This window comes from Sus scrofa, chromosome 15 (genome assembly GCF_054392235.1).
Source record: "Sus scrofa isolate SSC_HxYL_T2T_F1_AM1 chromosome 15, Sscrofa_HxYL_maternal_Yorkshire_Landrace_v2.0, whole genome shotgun sequence".
Classification (NCBI taxonomy): domain Eukaryota; kingdom Metazoa; phylum Chordata; class Mammalia; order Artiodactyla; family Suidae; genus Sus; species Sus scrofa.
Genome location: NC_139397.1, coordinates 76960663 through 76982414, shown reverse-complemented (window position 1 = coordinate 76982414; position 21752 = coordinate 76960663). Strand labels below are relative to the sequence as shown.

The following is a 21752-nucleotide window of genomic DNA, read 5'->3' as shown; positions in this document are numbered from 1 at the left end:
GGGAAATTTTGATAAGAGAAGAGAGATAGATTGTGGCTCATGAGGGAGAAACGCTGTGACTATGACTTAGCCTAGGGAGAAAGAAGAAATAATTGAGTATGAGAGAGGGTACAAAAAATGTCATTGAACAGTAGAGTCAAAATAAGAAACCATCTCTTTAAGTTTGCCCAGTTCCAAACCTGAAAGAGACTTGGTTCTATTTGAGGGTATTTAATCATACATGCAGGCCCAATATCATTCACATTCCTTTTTGCCACACCATTAAAAACAAATCGCGGCTGGAGGCTCATTTTTGTCATTCTCATATTTATTCAACACAGCCCTCCATTACCAAGTCCAGTTTATTGGAGTTAACTCAACATAGCTATAAGGTGGATATTTCCCATGTGTAAAGAGTACAGTTATAGATAATAAAGATCTATTAACTAGTGGTCAAGATTGGATATGAATTTGGTGTCTTGATTTCATAGTTCAGGGTCCTCAAATAATACCATAATCTTTAACATCTGTCATCTCTGACAGTCAGAAACCTGTAGCACTTCTTCATTGTTATATGCAGTATGTTTACACTTATATGTGCATGAATATGTGTGTGTTTATGTATGTGTCTATCATACACTCACAAATCTCATAATTTAGAGAAAATCTTAACTTTTAAGCATTAAAATATCTCCTAAAGATTCTTGTGTTAGCTAAGTACCCTAAGGAAATCTTTAGGGAGTGGAATCTTTCTTTATGTAATTACTTATTTAATTGTAACTTTTAGATTAATTTTTGAGCTTGGAGCAGAAAATATTTCTTAGAAGCCTCCTGGAGAAAAGTAAATACCTGTGAGTTGATTGGTCTCCAGTAGAAGAAAAGAAACTTTTAAAATATATTTTATGCCTTTATGCATGAGTGATGTGTAATGTAACCAATCCTTTCTCCTTCATAAAGTATTCTTTTTTCTTGGAAATGTATTAGAGAGTTTCATTCATTTGGAGTATGAGACTCAAGATTTTTTATCTTTTAGAAGGAGCAAAGATGACCAAGGGGAAAGTATCATACCTAAGAAATTATCTCCATCTGTGTATCTATCTATCTACCCATCTATCCTTTAGCTTCTTTTTGGAAGCAGATAGAAAAATAAATGAATGCTAAAAATTCACATGTATGCACAAACAAGAGGTAAAACAATAGAGAATTTTTTAAAGGAGACAGGAATCATACTTTCTTCTTCCCAACTGTATAAAAAGTTATAAAAATTGAATAAAAACTTTATGAAAAATTACCAATGAATTCTAATTATGAATAATTTAACATTTAGATATATCAATCTGTCTGCAATATTTTGCTACTTCCTCACTGATTTATACTTATTTCACCATAAAATAAGCCTTCTTATCTCATTTTCTATAGGTCATACAAATTGGAAACTTGTACCTTAGGAAATATAATATTTTTAGATTAGGTTATGTCAGTAAACAGGAAAATGCATTCATTACAGGTGACATAATACACATGGAAAATTTATACAAATTTTTAAAATGAAAGAAAACGTAAAGAATTCTGAATGCAATGTTTGAATTACTTTTGGTATTAATTCTTCAAGTTGACTCACTTAACACTATTAGAATGCTGATATGTTAACACTTTAAGTTAAGTGTCTCAAATGTGCATTTAATTTAAATTTAATAACACAAGTTTTGCTTATGAAAACCAAGTCAATTATTGAAAGCATTTCCCAAGGTTTAGCAATTATTTAAGAGCTGCATTTACTATAAAGTAATTAGCTCAAATGGCATGTTCATGAAAGCAGATTTAGAACAACTTTACATATTGGTACGAAAGGGAATGTTTAATACCAATATAGCTGAAAATCAAATTTATTTGATCTGGCAGGCATTTTATTTTCAACAAAGGAACAAGTACGTATTTTCAAGTGGCTTCTTAACATTTTAGAGATGTAAAACTGCATATTTATAGCTGGAATTTTATATAAAAGAAGAATGTCAAAATTAATGGAACTGTGTAAAAATTTAAGGGCATTCTTGTTTTGGTTTTATTTATATTATCAACTTTCCTCTTTGGATGATACCATATATGCAAAGAAATATAGTTTATATGTATGTACATGTTACATAGTAAAACAAAACAAGATAAAAAATCACTATTAAGCTTACAAACTTGAGTACCAAAATAAAGGTGACTCCCCCTGTGTGCATTAACTGAGCACACTGCCCGTCCTTCTTTCGTGAGGTACCCACAATGCTGAATTTTATGTTATTCTTTCCTTTGTTTTCTCTACAGTTTGAAAACACACACATTTGATTAATACGTTATTTGATTTTGTCTTAAGATATAGATATACATTTTAAAATAAATATATTTATATGTATATAGTGAATGTTCTTTTGTATATGTATGCAAGTGCTTAATCCTTTACAGTTAAGGAATTTTGGTTAATATGTTTTTTTTCTGTTATGAACAAAGCTATTATTAACACCCTTGTATACACCCCCTTATTGCACATGTGTTAGAGACTCTATATGATGTATCTGTGAGTTAAATATTCAGCCATAGGATATGTATCTGTTACTTTTGTAATTAATACCAGTTTTCCAAAGTGCCTGTACTACCAGAGATTTGAAAGAATTTTTATTGTTTTATATTGCCACCATTTTTGATAATGTTAAACCTTTTTCTCTTTAATTTATGAGTAAAAAATCATATCTCATGTGTGTGTGTTTTTAGTGATTGATAATAAAATTGAGCATTTTTCCTATTTTGGAAACCATATGTGTTTCCTCTTCTAGGAAATGTTTGTTCATGTCTTTTCCCATTTTAGTACTTGTTAGTCATTTTTTCTAATTTTAGAACATCTTCATAAATGTGCTTGATACTACTCTTTTCTGCTTTGCACAGGTAGTGCATATTTTTTCCTCAAATTAAACTTCTTTTTTAAAAATTTTGTTTATTTATTTATTTATTTTTTTTTAGGGCCAAACATGTGGCATATAGAAGTTCCAGGTTAGGGGGCCAATCGGAGCTCTAGCCGCTGGCCTACACCACAACCACAGCAACACTGGATCTGAGCCATGTCTGCGACCAACACCACAGGTCCTGGTAACGCTGGATGCTTAACCCATTGAGAAAGGCCAGGGATCAAACCTGCATCCTCATGGATACTAGTCAGATTCATTAACCATTGAGCCATGACAGGAACGCCAAATGTAACTTCTTGAAGAATGTTGTTTAATTTTTTTTGTCAGACAACTTCTTCTATAAGATAGTAATATTTCTAAAAAATGATTTCTTGCTTTTTAAACATTTATAGCTTTATTTATCTAAATATTTTAAATGAATTTGGTAGAGATACATACTTAGAGTTGTTAGGAGTGATATTGTATATGTGTCTCTTTGGTAAGTATCAATTGTCTATAGAAATACCTTCTATATCCTTATATTTGGGGGTTTTATTTTTTGTTTTACATTATTTATTAATCCCTGAGAGAAAGAAAACTTAAGAAAACTCCTGTTCTTCAGGTGGTTTGACAATTTCTTTTTATAGTTCTTTCTCTATACATACATGTAACATTATGTGTATATATATATATATATATGCAATATATAATGAATTGTATAAATCTAATTTGTAAAAAATAATTTCATACCAAAATAATTATTGTAGCCTTATTTCTCTACAACTGATCAAACTAATATCAAAGTTCATACTCAAAACAAAACAGGAGTTCCCATCTTGGTGCAGCGGAAATGAATCTGTCTAGGAACTATGAGGTTGTGGGTTCTATCCCTGGCCTCACTCAGTGGGTTAAGGATCCAGCATTGTCATGAGCTGTGGTGTAGGTCGCAGATGCTTCTCAGATCTGGCGTTGCTGTGGCTGTGGCATAGGCCAGCAGCCATAGCTCCGATTCAACCCCTAGCCTGGGAACCTCCATATGCCGCAGGTATGGCCTTAAAAAGGCAAAAAGACAAAAAAAAAAAAAAAGCAAACCAGTATAACCAATAAAACTCTGTAAAGAAAATGAAGTGAGAGGAAGTAGCAAACTCTCTTCAAAATTGCAAATGTATTGTAAGGACCCAATAATTAAAACAGAACTTTATACTTTCATTAATATATTGATTGAACAAATGTAACCCAATTTTTAAGAATCTAGAAATGGATCCTAATATGAATGGTTATTTAGTAAATGATAAAAGTGCTTTATCTATAGGGGAAGGTAAACTTCATAACAAATAATGCTTGAACTACTAGTTAGTCCTGAGAGAAAAGATAATGATAACAAAAAATAATCTCACATCATACACCAGGATTTATGAGTTAATCAAAATTCTAAATGTAAAAAAGAAGATAAAAAATGAAGAACACAATTAATATTTTTGTATCCCTGGAATTGGACAGTTCTTGCTAATTGTATCCCAAAATATAAAAGCCATAAATGAAAGAATGAATAAATCAAATTATATAAAAATGTAAAATTATCCATAAAGAAACATGCTAGTCAGAAGAAAAGCGACAACAGAAAACGTGTGTGTGCATATGTGTGTGTATGTTCCTGCCATTCATACCCAGAGTAGGGCAGATCTCCCCACCCAACAGAAAACCAGTAAGAGTGTTGGAAGTAAACTGTCTTTTCTCTTCTCACTGGCAGCTTTAAAAATCTTGTCTTTTCTATTCTACCATCTCACAAAATGTGTCTACAGTTTATTTTATATATCTATAATTTTACATTTCTTTAGGCTTCACGACTGTTTCTATTTTTCTTATTTGTTTTCTATTTCTATAGTACAATTTCTGTACTATTAAGTTTGTTAATAGACAAAAGTTTAATTTTCTAGCTTGGTCACATGTTCGAGACTTTTGTTCTTTTCTCCATTGTTTTTCATGACAATTTTGGACTTTATCCCTATGGTGTTGGTCACGGTCTTTTCCAAACTTCCAAAGACCATTAATCTTAGCAACTTGTTAGTAATATTTTTCTGCAATCCTTGTCAGGGTTTCAATCTTTTGTCTAGAGGGTATTATGCTAGGTGAAATAAGTCAGACAGAGAAAGACAAATACTGTATGATCTCCCATGTGGTATCTAAGACAAAACAAACAAGCAAAACAAAATGAAAACAGATTTTTATCAGTACAGAAAACCAGCAGAGGAGTAGGGGATGGGGTCAGGACAAAATAGATGGTACAAATAGGGAATTAAGAAAAAGACAAACACCATATGATATCATTTATATCTGGAATCTAATATGTGACACAAATAAACCTTTCCACAGAAAAGAAACTAATGGACTTGGAGAATAGACCTGTTGTCGCCAAGAGGGAGAGGGATGGAGTGGGATGGACTGGGAACCTGGGATTATTAGAGCAAACTATTGCCTTTGACACACATAAACAATAAGATCCTGCTGTATATCAGTGGGAACTATATCTAGTCACTCATGATGAGCATGATGGTGGATAATGTAAGTAAAAGAATATACATATATGTATGTGTGACTCGGTCACTTTGCAGTACAGCAGATAATTGGCAGTACACTATAAACTGACTATAATGGAAAAAATAAAAATAATTTTAAAAAAGAGGTACATTTAATTATAAAATAAATATGTCATGCATATATAATATGCAGCATAAGGAATATATTGTAATAACATATATGGAGATAGATAGACTTAAGTTGATCATTAACAATTTATACAAATGTCAAATCACTATGCAGTACACCTGAAGCTAATGTAATATTTTACAGCTGTATTTCAATAAAAAACAAATCAATCTTTTATCATGAGTCAGATACTCCATATTAATACATTTTTCTTTATCCAAATTTATGTCCCCAACACTCCCCCACACACAACACCATTAGGATCCAATTCCATATACTCCCATGTCTCCTAGTGTGTGTGACTAAGTTCTTCAGCAGCTTCTGCAACTTTCCCCCCATAACAGTTGGAGCATTTCTCCAGAGTGGCTATGTTAACTTGATAGTAGTTATGGGTCTAGTGTCCAGAAGGGGAGAAGATTTGTGTACATTGTTTCTTTTAACAGAGTTCAGCACTATACTCAAGCAGGGAAGATCACTAACCCTTAAGGAAGAGTGGGTCAATTCTTCAGCCCAGAGAGTTCAGGGAAATTTGACAACTGAACTTTCAAGTACATTGATTCAGATGTTTTATCCTGAGTCTGAAGTTCCACTCCTTCCCAATTAGGGCACGGATCTTATCATAGCAGACTTGCTGGAATTGAACATCATCCTTTTCTGGAGCTTGGCTACCACTATAATTAAGTCCTGGATCTGATGAACACTTTTTTTTCTGCCCTCTTGCAGCAGTAAATGAGTCCCTTTATATGCTGCCAAAGAGACCCTCTGGCTTTAACACTTCACCTTAAATTGGCAATTAATCACTCTAAGTCTCATTGTTTTTCTTCAATGCATGATGAGTCCCATCCAATTCCATAGTCCTAGTAATGATTATTTTTCCTGAATGTCTCAAATGTTTGAGTTGGTGTACCTACCAATACATTCGTTTTGATTAATATTCCAGTCCAGTTCACCACCAGTTTAAGTTTTAAAAATTGAACTGCTCCAGTATGTTAAAGCTATCAGTATTCTATCTACCACCCATAATTAGAGTTCCTTTTGCCAGGATCCCAGTGGATGATCCATTTCTAAAATTCCATTTAAATTTGGTTTTCTAGGATCAATTCTGTAACCAGTTCTCTTAGGTCAGGTTTTTTGAAAGTAGACACTGAGGTAGAAATTTGCATTCATGGACTTTTGGGGAAGAGTATCTAGAAAGGAATGAAAGAAGTAGGATCAGACCGAATAGTAGGTGTATTTGATTGTTTGTTTGTTTTCCTGTTTTTGCAAAAAAGTTGCAGTAGTTTTCATCTAATCCAGTGGTGAGCTTTGGAGTTCAGATAGCCTTTGAGATTTGGCTTATTCAAGGCAAGAGTGTTGGGTCTTTGTATTTATTTGTCAACCTATCATTGGATAAGTTCTGTCCCAAGAAGGTGTAACCTAAAAAATGGCAGTAACTTTTAGCCAAGGGACACTTAGTTGTGAGCTGGGAGGAGACACCACTCTTGGCAACTGAAGGAATAAATATAACACTCTCAAGAAGAGAATTTTCTTGGCACATATATCATCCAGGGTAACATGAGTGTGATGATTTTTGTATCATTTATGGCTGTACACTCTATCATTTTTGAATTTTATACATGTGCATTTTTAAGTGAAAAATAAACTAATTTAAAATAGAAATGTTTGAAGCTAGTGGGGATTGGGTTCATGAGGTTTCAGGAAAGAACCCATTTCTATAACTTAAAAGTGGGAAAAAAATAGGGTACATATAGTTGTCACTGTTACATATCAATATTTAAAACCAGATACACAGAAACTTATTCTGAAATATCAGCCTTGAGAGTAATTTTCTTAGGTGGATAGAAATGGGACTTTTAAAACTATGTCATATAGTTCCCAGTTTGCTATCAGAAAGAAACTTCCTTGGACATTATTCCCTGTGACTATGTCTGCAGCACATCATAGAGTATGCTTCTGGCAACTACATCACATTGCTGACTCTCTTCCTGCTGGTGCATGTTTGGTAACCAGGAGTGGCTTTAAGGGTCACATAGACAGAGAATTTGACAGGTCAGATGTGTGATTTCTTTGGCAATAGAATGTTCCCGAAATCTTACTGGGCTTTTGATCTATATGCTTCCACTCCTTTTCATGTACTAGAATCAATATAAAAAGAGTTTATTCCAACATAGTTCTTAATTCTGAGGTTTAGGCTTTTGTATTTGCTGGTCTCTGTGCATGGCCCATTCATGTCATCCTCAATGTAGTGATAATTATCTTACAGGTATCATAAACAACAGGTTTGTGGTAAGGCAACACCTCTAAAGTGAGACTAGATATTAGAGGGGGGTGAATCGAACAGTCTTGGTAATAGATTCTAGTGCAGTATTTCAGATAAGAGAAGATGCTGGTTTGGAAAAAATTGATACCTGATAAAATTAAAAGGAGAGGAGATATCTGGTACATGTTTGGAAAGTAAGACAGATAAAACAGGCAATTGGATTATATACTGAAAGAGAGAGAAAGAGAAATCAGGGAAGACGTCTAGTGTTTGGGCTAGAGCAATTGGTTGTATGGTGATACTATTTGTAGAAAGAAGTATTTGAGTATTTGTAGAAAGAAGTATTTGAGTACTGAGTATTTGATATATATATATATATATATGTATGTATATATACCTTGAAAAACAATATTATTTTGAAAAATTTCTACTTGGATCCTGGGTTTAATCACTGTATTCTTAATGCATTTATTAATAATGTAATTAATTTTCCTTCAACTACTGAAAACAGCCAGTTCTAATATACTATGCTATTTCTTGTAGTTTTTAGACCATGGTATTTAAGGTTTAATGTGCTTTCATCAATTTTTTCAGATTTTAAGTTGAGCTCTTTCTTTGTACTTTTTATTCTTAGATATCAGTTCTCACTCCTTGCCTGTGTTGTCATATGAATTTTTAAAAGTTTCCTTATTCTGCTATAGTAAACCAGCTGAAATATCATTTATATGTACAGAAGATTTTTGATTTTTCACTTCCAAGAATGTATGCATGAACTTTGACAAAAGCACTGAGAAAAGTCATCAGTGGATATGTACAAAATATACTTAGTAGTTTTAGCAGGTGTCAGTCAGAACTGCTCATTCAGGGACACTCAAGAATCTATCATGATAGTGTTATTAACAAATCAAGTACAATGTGACAAAATCAAGTCTGACTTCATCCCTTGGGAGGTAATCATGTAATCTTTTGTTGCTTTTTAGCTTTCTTTCCTTCCTGTATTCCAGAAAAAAAAAATAGAGCAAACCATTTAGAACCATTTATTTTCTTAAACATGCAGAATAAATTAATCATAGAATCACAGAACAGCAGGAGAAAATATTCTTCATAAAAGATCAGTGATTTGAGCATTTTGTATTATTCTGTAAAGATTCTTATAGTATACAATGATTAGTACATAAAAAATTCAAATTGTGCAAAAAATACCTGAGGAAAATAAACTGTTCACAGTTTTTTTTATTGACTTTTTAAGAGAAAATTTAGGTTACCAGAGAATTGAAGGAAGGTATAGAGATTTTGTTGCAGGTCTTACATACAGACAGACAGGACACTGAGGTCTTTTTGCCAGGAAGCAGCATTTATTCCAGCCTGCACTGGCTCAGCAGATTCATATCCAAAGGCTGAGCCTCAAATGCAGCAGGGTGCTGTCTTACATACCCTCAATTATTTTTTTTCTTTTACACTTTGGTCCCTTTGTCCCCTTATAAGATAACATACATTCTGTAAATTCTGGTTGGATGGTATGTGCTCCAAAGTTGCACATAGATACAGATTATGTCATACTGCCACAAATTTGCACATGCACACACAGATGCTGATTGTGTACATTGTCTTCCCTTTGTTCTGGGAGGGGCTTTACCACCTTCCCTCCTTGGATTCTCGGACCCCCTTTTGGGGTCAAAGGGCATCATCAGTTTAGGGATATATATTTCCATAGGATCATCACATGTGTGGCTATTTATTTTTGACCATGACCTCAATGAGGCTGGAGACAGACCTCATAACTAGGCAAGCTAGACAGGATAGGATCAGGCAAGTCCCTAAATTTAAAAACACAACATGTATTAGGGTTTTAAATCCCCCAAAAGTTGAAAACCATCCCCCACCCAAATTTGTTAACAACTGCCTGTAGCCTGATGATGCAGTTTAACGTATAGATGGGAGTGCAGTATCCATAGAACCCATCTTCTGCCCAGGTGGCTGGACCATAGTAATGGACATACACTCAGGGGGACATTTGTCATCTTTTCAGTTGCCAATTTGTAGGGCACACCATTTTCTCTGGCTCTCCCAGTCCTTGTATACACTTGGATTCCCAAATGTTCCCCACTGACAAGTGGGAGCAAGAAGAAAGATGGTCGGATAGACCCCAACACATAAGATCCTGACCAGTTTGGGGAAGTACATTATAGGCTGTTCTCCCACATATCCAATATAGTCCACCTAGGCCCACCATTCAATGTCTGTGTTGACTTCGTCCTAGGCCTTTTGTCATTTTTAGTCAGCCGGAGCATTCTCTGCCAACCTTATGGCAAAGATCAGGGCAAAGATCACAATAACAGACAAGTGCAAGTGGTGGCAGTGCATCACAGTAAAAGAACTGAAATGGGAAACAAAAATAGTCTATTTATCCTGTCTGGTGGCCGATTCCTCAAGCTTCTGCCATACATGGATTAGTCAGTTTCTAGAGTGACTAAAGCAGGGCTGTAGTCCTCAAGGGTCTCTGGGGTCACAATTCATTTCCTCTGGATGGTCAGCTTGCATGATGTTGATGGATCAGAAGTGTATTCCCAGCCTTGGGAAGCCAGTTTTACTCTGCTGTGGCAAATCCAAGGAGCCATTTCTGCCACCTTTACTGAAGTAAGGTGGATAAAATGACAGTAAATGGGCCCCTCCAAAGAGGTTTTAATGGCTGGATATTTCATTCTTTTACTCATATAGCATCCCCTGGTTAGAAGAGATGGGTGTCTGTGGTTAGGCTTAAGGTAAATGTTCCCTAACCCACTGATGGAGGGTGACTAGGGTAGAACCTAACATCTGCGTCTGTTGCCTCAAGGTGAGGTTTCCTATTTCCTTTAACTCCCCCCTTAGATCCTTAAAGAGAGGAGGGGACACCCATACAGGATTTCATAAGGGGAAAACCCTGTCTGCTTAGTGGGGCTGCACCTAATTCTCAGCCCGACTACTGGCAAGAGCTCAATGTAAGTGAGTCTCCTGGCAGTTTGCTTAATTGCAGTTTCAGAGTCCAATTCATCCCTTCCACCTTCCAGGAGCTTTGGGGCTGATAGGTCATGTGTAACTTCCAGGTGATCTTCAACCCCTTTGCCACCAATTGCAACACCTCAGCCACAAATGCTGGTCTGTGGTCCAATCCAATGGTGATTAGTATCCCAAATTGGGGAATGATTTCCTTTAGAAGAAATCGGGCCACTTCATGTGCCTTTTCTGTGTGAGTGGGGAAGGCTGCTACCCAGCCTGAGAATGTACATGCAAAGACTATCAGATATTTATAGCCTCATACTTGGGGAATCTCAGTGAAATCCACAACCATGGGGAGTTCCTGTCATGGTCCGGCAGAAATGAATCTGACTAGGAACCATGAGGTTGCGGGTTTGATCCCATTGCCTCATTCATGGCGTTGCCATGACCTGTGGTGCAGTGTCACAGACCTGGGCTATGCTGGAAAACTGAGGGATGTAACACATCAGCCCAATGTGGCCTTGAGAGCCATTCAGCTAGTGTGAGTCTACTCTCTCCTGGTGAAAATGTTTGACAAAGGCTGGATCTAGGGCCTTGGAAATTGCTATTTGGCTGTCTTCAAATTTCCATCATCCCCCCAGGAGGTAGTTTCCATATTTCAGTTAAAACTGTTTTTTTTATTTCAGAAAAATCCAAGTGTTTTCATGTTGTGAGTAGTTAGGGTCCCATCTACCAATGGACTAGGGAACAATGCTGCAGTCAAAGCCACTGGTTCTATTGCACCCCTGGAGGCTGCGAGTTTTGGTTCTCGTCTGCATTATGGTTTCCCTGAGCAACTGAGGTGACCCCCTTTGATGTCCCTGACAGTGTATGAATACCATCTTTTTAGGGACCCACACAGTGTCTAAGAGTTCAAGGATTTCTTTGCCATGTTTTATGGCTTTTCCTCCCGAGTTGATCAGTCCCTTTTCTTTACATAAAGCTCCATGTACATGGAGGGTGGTGAAGACATATTTGGAGTCAGTGTATATGTTGACATGCATTCCTGCTGCCAGTTGGAGGGCTCAGGTTGGAGTGAGGAGTTCTGCTTTTTACACAGAAGTCCCTTTTGGCCGAACTTTCGCTTGAATGGTGGAATGTAGGGTCACCACAGAATACCCAGCAGGGCGTTTTCCCTCTTTTACAAAGCTGCTATCATCAATGAAATATTCAGTGTCTGGGTCTTCAAGGGGCTGGTCTGTTGAATCTGGTCTATTGGAGAGAATACTTTATCCATGACTTCAACACAATCATGATCTGTCTGGCCTGGCCCAACAGGTAAATAGTTTTGCAGGGTTTAGAGTCCTCACTACCCTTAGGTGAATGCGTGGATTTTCACATAACATGCCCTGGTATTTGACCATCCAGGCAATAGTCAGTATTGTCTCTTATACTCCATTAATGTTACTAATGAGTATGGCACTCAGGCTGTTACTTCTTGTCCCACAGTCAATTTATCAGCTTCCGACAATAAGAGAGCTGTGGCTTCAAGCATCTGCGGGCAGGGTGGCCACTCTTGGGCAATGGAATCAAGTTGCTTGGAAAGGTATACCATTGGACAATGCCATGACCCCAGCATCTGAGTTAAGACCCCTAGCATGACCTCAGTGCACTCATGCACATACAAGATGAGGGGCTTGGAGATGTCTGGGAGTCCCAGGTCAGGTGTGTTGGTGAGGGCTCACTTAATTTCTTCAAAGGCCTTTTGTTGCACTCGTTCCCACAATGGAGGTTCTCGTTCTCCCCCCTTTGTGGTCTCATAAAAGGGGCTTTGCCAAAATGGGAAGTTGGGATCAAGATTCTACAGAAACCTTGGCCCCAAGGAATTCTTGAAACCAGTGTCCAGTGGATGGAAACAGGATTGAGCAGACAGCCTGTTTTCTCTCTGGGCTGAGTTGAATTTTGTCCTTGGGATAGGTGAAAAACCAAGGTATTTGACTTTTTATTGACAGACATGGACCTTTTTCTTTGAAATCTTGTAGCCAGCCTCCCATAGGAGGGTAAGGAGCAGACATGTCCCTTCCATACAATTTTCCTGAGTTTGGCCAGTAGTAAGGTATCCACATACTGGAGCAGTTTACAATTGTATTGGTCTGCTGGGTAGGCTTTTAAATCAGAAGCTAGTATGATGCAAAGATAGTTGGAGAATTCTTGAATCCTTGAGGCAGTCTAATCCAGGTCAATTGGCCCTTGTCAGCATTCTCAGGATTTTTCCCCTGGAAGGCAAAAATTGATTAACTCTGAGAGGTCAGACTGACAAAGAGTGTGCAGGGGTTTGAGATGACCAGATGTAGGGTGACTGTGGCTTGATTTACTGCATGCAAATCCTGGACTAGCCGATAACCATTGGTACCCGGCTTCTGGACCAGCAGGAGAGGTGTGTTCCAAGGTGACATTCAAGGCCAGAGAATTCTGTACTTTGGATCCTTCCTAGGTGCCTTTGAATTCCCATGTGGGCCTTACAAGAGATGAAATATTGCTTTTATTGAACAGCCCCTTTCCCTGACTTCCCTAGGGTCAGGGCCATTTGGCCATGGGAGTTGAAAGTTATCTGGGCCTGTAGCTTTCCCAATAAGTCCTGACTCATCAAAGCCACAGGATAGTCAGTGAGGTATAGAAATTTGTGAGTGGCTTCATGTCCCCTCAAAGTGCATCATCTAGGCAGCAGGAAGGGGCGCTGTGTTCAGTTGCCTGTGCCCCATATGATGGTGGCTTGTCTCTGTGAGACTGGTCCCACAGGCTGAGTTACCACTGACTGTTCTGCAAAATAGATCTCAGTTGTCCTAGTCCTCCTCATAGTCTCCCATAGTGGCCAGCCCTATAAAATCACTGCAGACAAACAATGTGGCTGCTGGGCCAGCTGACATTGTCCCCAGACTTCCGAGCCTCTTCCCCTCTGCTTGGGGCCTGATTGGGATCATCTGACAATTGGGGGCACTCATTTTCCCAGTGGCCTTCCTGGCAACAGTGGGCACATTTGTTCCATCCTAGTTTTGGTCCTGGGTGAGATGGTCCTCCTTCTTGCCCCTCTTTCTGGATTTGGCCTCAGCCTCAGTCCTGTGGGGCACCTTCTTTTTGCTTCACCAAGGCAGTGGCCAGTAGGCTCACCTTTTTTTTTGCATTTTTTTGTTTTCAGCCTTTAGTGCTGCCTGGTCTTGGTTGACAAACACTTTGGTTGCTATCTCCAGCAACTGACTAGCATTCATGCCTGCAAAGCCCTCTAACTTCTGGAGTTTCCATTGGATGTGCCTTTGTGCCTGGCTCATGAAAGCTGCATTGACCATCTGCTGGTTTTCAGCTACTGCTGGATCAAAGGGGGTATAGAGGTGGAATGCCTCACATAGCCTCTCATAGAATTGGCTTGGGCTCTCATCGGGCCCCTGGAGTACCTCTGAGGTTTTGCTCATGTTCATGGCCCATTTTCCACATTGTTTCATGCCATTTATGAGAGCCTCCATGTAGTGTGTATGTTGCAGAAGTCCCCCTTCACACATTAGGGTCCCATCAGGAGTCCTTCCCAGGGAAATATCTCGGGCGTAAGCCTGGGCATCTAGTGTTTGCACAGGGGTGTTTTCCTCTGGCCACTTTAAGCTGCCTGAGTAATTTGGCACTGTTTTTCAGTGCTAAACAGAGTCAGGAGAAGCTGGTTGCAATCAGACCAGGTGGGCTTGTGGGTCTGGATGATGGATGGTATTAGATCAATCATCACCTGAGGCTTCTCTGTGTAGGAGGGGGTATGATTTTTCCAATTTAGGATATCGGTGGTGGTGAAAGGTTGGTACATAAAAACATGCTGGCCTCTTTGAATTTGGCCTTCTTGATCAAAATAAACAGGCCCAGTGGCATCTGCGGGGTCCCTTGTCACTGTGGTGAAGAGGGGCTGCCCCTGCTGGCCTGATTTTCTGCTTGCCTTCCGGCTGGAGTATACAAGGTTAACACTGAAAGCTTGGGAGAGGTGGTAACTGGTGGCATCATGGGTGAGTCAGGGGAGGGGACTGCTCTCAGGGGAGGCAGCAGTCTCTGGCATGGCCCTGGCTGCTGGAAGTGTTGGCAACAGTGGAGGGTACAATGGTGCATAAGGTGGGGAACTTCCTTTGGCTCCCCAGATAAAATGGGCTTCTCGGGTTCTGGTCAACATTTTGAGGAGGCCATCATTCAAGCCAACATAATTTTACAGTTCTCTTCCAGGCAGGCTTTCAGCCAAGGTGGCCAAGAGAGGACTATGTCTTGCCAGCAATAAATGTAAGGAAATTGGTCATGGTGCCCTAGGTCTCCTGTGATGACTCTAAACACCTTGCTAGCTAGTTCTTTATCTAGTGACCCACCCCAAACGAAGCCAATCTATTTCATAGAATGTCCGGAGTTTTCTGCACATCAACTTAACACCATAATCTCCTGAATATCCCCTCTTGAATTGTTTTTTTTATCATACACTCTAAGGTGTATGTTTACTCTGCTTGCCACCCATTTCCTCCTCCTAAAAGATGACAGTCACACACTAGAAAGGAAAGGGAAACAGCAAACAATTGATTCATCTGTCTCCAGCCATTCTCCCAGGGGAGATATTTCAGGCTCCTCTTAGCATTGTTGGAACTGTATAAACCCCAACATCAGGGTCTCTTGGAAGAGAGCCACCATAAGCTGTATATGGATCACCACAGAACTGCAGATCAGGACTCCACACTCGCTTCGGCCCATCTGCTTGAGTGGGAACTCTCCCGTCATTCATCTCATTCACTCACATTCATACAGTATCTCCAGCCCGCCACCCAGTGCCTTTGAATTGTGGTTTTGTCTCCTGTGAGACTACTTGGACAACTCTGGGAGGCAAGCAGGCTACCCTTCTGCCTCTTAGGGGCAGGACAGTAAATTGAACTTGGGTTCTTACCAGTCTTATGGGCAGTGCTCCCTTAGCTGGTTCCTGGGCCTCATTAGGTTCCACTGTGCTCCCACGCTGCTCACCCCAGCACACCGGGAGGGCTAGTCCCCTACTGATCAATCGATCCATTGGCATCAGGTGAGGTCACCTCTCCTGGCATACTAGGTGTTGTACCCTGGTGATACAGGAGGTGAAATCACTATCTCTGAATCCTGGATGAGCCCCCAAGAAATGCTGCAACTCTTATGTACAGGGAGACAGGACACGGAGGTCTTTTTGCCAGAAAGCAGTATTTATTTCAGCCTGCACTGGCTCAGCAGATTCATATCCAAAGGCTGAGGCCCAAATGCAGCAGAGTACTGTCTTATATACCCTCTGTTATTTTTTTCTTTTGCATTTTGGTCCCTTTGTCTCCCTTATAAGGTAATGTACATTGTGTAAATTCCGATTGGATGGTCTATGCTACAAGTTGCACATGGATACAGATTATGTCATACTGCCACAAAGTTGCACAAGCACTGGCAGATGCTGATTGTGCACATTGCCTTCCCTTTGTTCTGGGAGGAACCCTACCACAATTTCTCATATACACCAGTGTATGAAAAGGTAATGAATGCTTTGGGGAGGTAGGAACAAATATTTGTGCTTCAATTCATATTCATTTTTTTTGAAAAATAAGATAAAATTAAGCTGTATTAATAGTCAATGTCCACATTAACCACTGGAGCCCACACTAGGCCACAAATATGTATAATTACAACAATAGAATAGTTCCTTTAGGATAAACATGTGCTTCCTTATTTTCCCTGTATTGGAAGATTAAAATCCCTGATGGTAGAATTATTAGAGCAGGAAGAACTAGGTTTCAGAAATAAAATATGGTATTATCAAATTAGATAATGATGTTAGATTTTTTCCTCCAGAGTTCTGTATGGGTATATAGGTGATAATGATGATGATGATTGAACATTGTTCCTCAAAAAAATTTTTATTTTGATGTCCTTCACTTAAAAAAAAAAGTCCTAATCTTATACTTCTAACTCTAAAATATTGAAGGTAAATCCTTGCTTGGGTCTAAATCAGGTAATAAATTACCTTTTATACAGCCAACATTTTTTGGTATGTGTGCCTAAATGTACAAAAGAACGCATTCATTTATAACGCTACCCTTGAAATAAATTAAAATGTTTTATGTACATTTTGGGGGCCTTTGTCCAAAACCTACATACTTTTCTATATTTTATACATATTTCTTCATCTTACTCCTTTTAGTAAATCTAATTTGGCATCATAACATTGTTCAGAAGGAGGAAAAAAAGGAGAAATCCTACAGATATTTCCAAGATATGTAAAAGTTTACAATAAGTCTTGTGAGAGACGCTGCAAGAGTTTGACTATATAGAATCTATGAAAAAAATGATTGGAAGACAGGTCAGTTCCACAGTGTGTCTTGGAAAGGATTATTTCACTGGAGGAAATTATTTAATAGTTCATAATAGTTTGATGCCCTGGGGAACTTAGAGGTCTTAGAGCTGTTGATAGAGTTCTAGGCAATATAAGAACTGGCAGATATAAGCAGCTGAGTAGAGAGACTCTGCCTTTTGAAGGATTAGATTTATAGTAATTGAAAGACTCAGAACTACAAGATTTCATAAAAAGAAACCTAGAAGAAATTGTTTCTTCTGACAGATATAGTAACAGAGAAGAAATTTTGTTTACACAGTTTTTAGAGAACATTAGAAATATTTCAGCACTAGCTGAGGCCCCATCACTTTCCTCTCTGATAAATAGGCCTTTTAAAGTTAACTCTATAAATAAGGGGTTTTTGTTGTTTTTGTTTTTGTTTTTGCCACACCTGCGGCATTTGGAAACTCCAGGTCCAGAGATTGAATCTGAGCCACAGCTACAACCCATGCCACAGCCACAGCTACAGCTGTGGCAATGCCAGTTTCTTTAACCTGCTATGCCATGGGGGAATTGAACCTGTTCCTCTACAGTGACCCGAGCCACTGCAGTCAGATTCTTAACCCACTATGCCATGGCAGAAACTACATAAGTTTTTTTTTTTTAATTGGGGAAACTATAGTTTATCATTGTAAATCAGTCCTAGCTTCAAAGGAAAGCAGTAGAATGGATAAATACATTGAGGATAACCATACAAAAGAATATCATCCATCAGTGAATATGAATCAGCTACAGCTATATGCCATAACATAGATGAGTTTCATAAATAAATAAGTAAAGGAAGTCAGGCACAAAAAATTATATCCTATATATTCACATTTATATGTAAAAGTGTAAGTGTCAAATGCCTAAAATTTAGCGGGAGTTCAATAAGTGATAACTGTATGGTTGGATAAATGAATGTTCTCCCTTTGACCTATAAACTGTTTTTCTACTTTTTGTTTTCTCTTTCCTTACTCATTCTTCAACACCCAAATCAAAACTCCCAGCAGATTTTTTTCATCTTTACATTCATATACACTTATGATTCCTTATATTGTAGAATGTATTACCATAACTGTAGTTATCTTGTGACACTATTTTTTGTTAATTCATCTTTGTAATTTAATCTTGCCTTCCCTTCCTCTCTCCCTCACCCACAGTTTTCTAGCATATAGCCTGTGACATAGACTTGTGTAACAAAAAATTGGTTTTTTAAAGAATACGTCATTTAGCCCTAGGATTTGAAGTCCTCCATGATGTATCTTTCAAATACTACTTTCTATTAAGTCTCTGTCTCTAACACAAGTACTCCATCATATATTAAAATGTTTCCTTCATGTTCCTTTCTTAAAATTTCCCTCCATCAATGTCTATCAAAATTTTCTTTAGTTAATTTTTTTCCCTGCTCTCTTAAACAAAATAGGATTACTCCCTGCATGGTAAAATGTTTTTCATATAACTTAGTTGCATTTATAGTAATTTGCATACTTTTCTTATCCTTCATATTGTAGTGTTAAATTACTACAGGTGGACGATTTATTAATAATTCATTTTGCCTTTCATTGCCTAGTTCAGTATGTTTCACGTGGCAGAAATTTAGTAGGACTAAACTGAATTTCATTGAATCATACGGACAAATATACTCTGTAGTAAAGTATTGAAAATTTAAATTTTAATATAAGAAGGCTGAGATTTTAGAAGCAATACTGAGCAATGAGATCTGGTGAGTTGAATTTTAAAATACATTCTTTATTAATTAAATGAAAGGTGTTCTGATTAGTGTTGAAAGGCAGTACTTCTCAAGTTATCTATGATGAAGGATTTGACTTTCTAATTTCCTACTCATTGCAGAGTGATATTCCCTTAAAATACAATAAAAATGGATTACTAGAAAAGCAAAATTAAAAAAAAATCAAATAAGGAGTTCCCATCATGGCTCAGTCGTTAACGACTCTGACCAGGAACCATGAGGTTTCAGGTTCAATCCCTGGCCTTGCTCAGTGGGTTAAGGATCCGGCGTTGCCATGAGCTGTGGTGTAGGTTGCAGATGCAGCTCAGATCCCGCATTGCTATGGCTGTGGCGTAGGTCCATGGCTACAGCTCTGATTAGACCCCTAGCCTGGGAACCTCCATGTGCTGCGGGAGTGGCCCTAGAAATGGCAAAAAAAAAAAAAAAAAAAAAAAAAGACAAAAAAAATCAAATGATATGAAATGCAAATCTAACTTTTTGTTATTAGATGCAACAGACAAAATTTCACTTCAATAAATATACCTGAAAGACATATTACATAAGCAACTGCAAGAGAATTATAAAACTATATTGTTCCCTGAACACTTGTGCACAAGTGACTACTATGCTGAATATTACATTTTAACTTTTGTTGTTCCATGAATTTAACTAAATAACTTTATTATGAGCGATATTGTGATATATCAATTGCTCAAATTAAATGTATTGATAAAACAGTTTGAATAAATACCACTTATAGCAATATTTAGTTTTTCATGTATCAAATGATGTTGGTTTTTTTGGTTAATTTACCTAATCTAAGTAAGACTGACCACAGTGCTGCAAATATAATGCAGAATACAGAAACCAGTCCCCCAGAACTGTTGTTAGAGCTAGAAGAGGAGATTTCAATTTTATCAACCTCAGAGTGTTTAGTTTTCATTTTCTCCAAATGAAGCAAGTAAAGCAATGTCAAAATTCATCTTTATCCTTCATTTGTAGACAGTTTGATAATTTAATTTGTAATACTACAGTTTAATTTTAAATTAACTTTTGATGAAAGAGATGGGTTTTGTATGCATGAATCTCATATATGTGCATGTTTTTATTGTAAAAATATTATTAAGCAATGAATCCCAAACAGAAAAATCCACAAAACAAATGTATAGCTTAAAGAATTATTATAAGACAAATAACTATAAGTTCATGAAACATATTATTACCAACTACCTCAGAGGCATTTCAAAATATCAAATTCTGTAATGAATCCTTCCTTCTTTCTGTAAATAACTATTATCATTTTATGATAATTATTTTCTTATTTTAAGCAGTTATTTTGTGATGTGAATTATTAGAAATTCTTAGAAAATATAGCTTAACCATGTCCATTTAAAATTAATATTGGAAAAAAAAAACCCTTATTCAATGTATTCCTCACCTACCTCTTTCTTTGTCTTTCAATTTATTTTTGAAGGATTCTCCTATTTGATCTGGAGAGTTTTCCACTATCTGGATTTTGCTGACTACACATTTAGAGTGGATTTAAAAATGATTCTCCATCCTTTGTATTTTCTGAAAATTAACAACCAGACCCAGAGGTTTAATGAGATCCAGGTTTTATCCTTTTGTCATGACTAAAGATCCTGTTGGTCAATATTTTGGATCCACTTCCCCATTGGTAATGATGATGTTTAAAGACTAGATTTATTCATACATTGTGGATGGGATTATAAAATGGTGATATTTTAATTCCATCATTTCTTTACCCATGCTAGAAATTTTTATACATTGACAATCATATAAATGATTTCATATGGTATTTGTCTTCCTCTTTCTGACTTACTTCATTTAGTATGAGAATCTCTGGTTGCATCTATGTTGCCACAAATGGCATTACTTCATTTTTCATGGTTAAGTAGTATTCCGTCATATATATGTACTACATCTTCTTAATCCTTTCAACTGTCAGTGGACATTTAGGCTGTTTCCATGTCTTGGCTATTGCGAATAGTGCTGTAGTGAACACAAGGGTGCATATATCTTTTTGAATTTTAGTTTTGTCCAGATATGTGCATAGGAGTGGGATTGCTGATCATATGGTAGTTCTAGTTTTAGTTTTCTGAGGAACTTCTCTACTGTTTTCTATAGTGGTTGTAGCAATTTACATTCCCATTGACAGTGAAGGAGGATTCCCTTTTCTCCACACCTTCTCCAGCATTTGTTATTTGTAGACTCATTGGTGATGGCCATTCTGACTGGTGTGAGGGGGTACCTCATCATAGTTTTGAGTCATACATTTATGTGTATATACTGTAACATACACACACACACACAAATTCTTTTTCTCATACTATCTTCCATCATGTTCTATCCCAAGAGATTGGATATAGTTCCCTGTGCTGTACAGTGGGATGTCATTTCTTCTACATTCTAAATGCAATAGTTTGCATCTACCAACTGCAAATTCCCCATCCATCCACTCCCTTCTCCTTTCCCTGGGGCAAACAAGTCTGTTTTCTATGTCTTTGAGTCTGTTTCTATTTTGTAGATAGGATCATTTGTAGACAACATTGTAAATCTACTATAATTTGAAAAAAGAAAACACTTTTATTTAGTTACCTGTTAATATAGTTCATAAAGGGGACGATGATTGTTCTTGACTTCAAGAAGCACAATGCACAGTAGGAAAGGCATAAAGGTATCCAACTTATTATAACACAAAACAAAGATTCAAACTTGAGGTAAAAGGATACAGGGGATTTCAGTCTAAGTGATACTTATCCTGAGCCTGGAAAAATAGTTAGGTTTCAACAT

At 37.4% G+C, this 21752-nt stretch overlaps 1 long non-coding RNA gene across 1 annotated transcript in view; it reads right to left on the bottom strand.

Moving 5' to 3' along the window:
* Window positions 1–11599: 11599 nt before the first annotated feature.
* Window positions 11600–21752, bottom strand: part of LOC146395924 (uncharacterized) — a 63580-nt gene continuing 53427 nt past the window's right edge. The window contains exons 3-4 of the long non-coding RNA XR_014829433.1: window positions 15773–15938; window positions 11600–13100 (exon numbers count right to left, since the gene is read on the bottom strand). This is a non-coding gene — a long non-coding RNA (uncharacterized LOC146395924). The remainder of the gene's footprint in view (window positions 13101–15772; window positions 15939–21752) is intronic.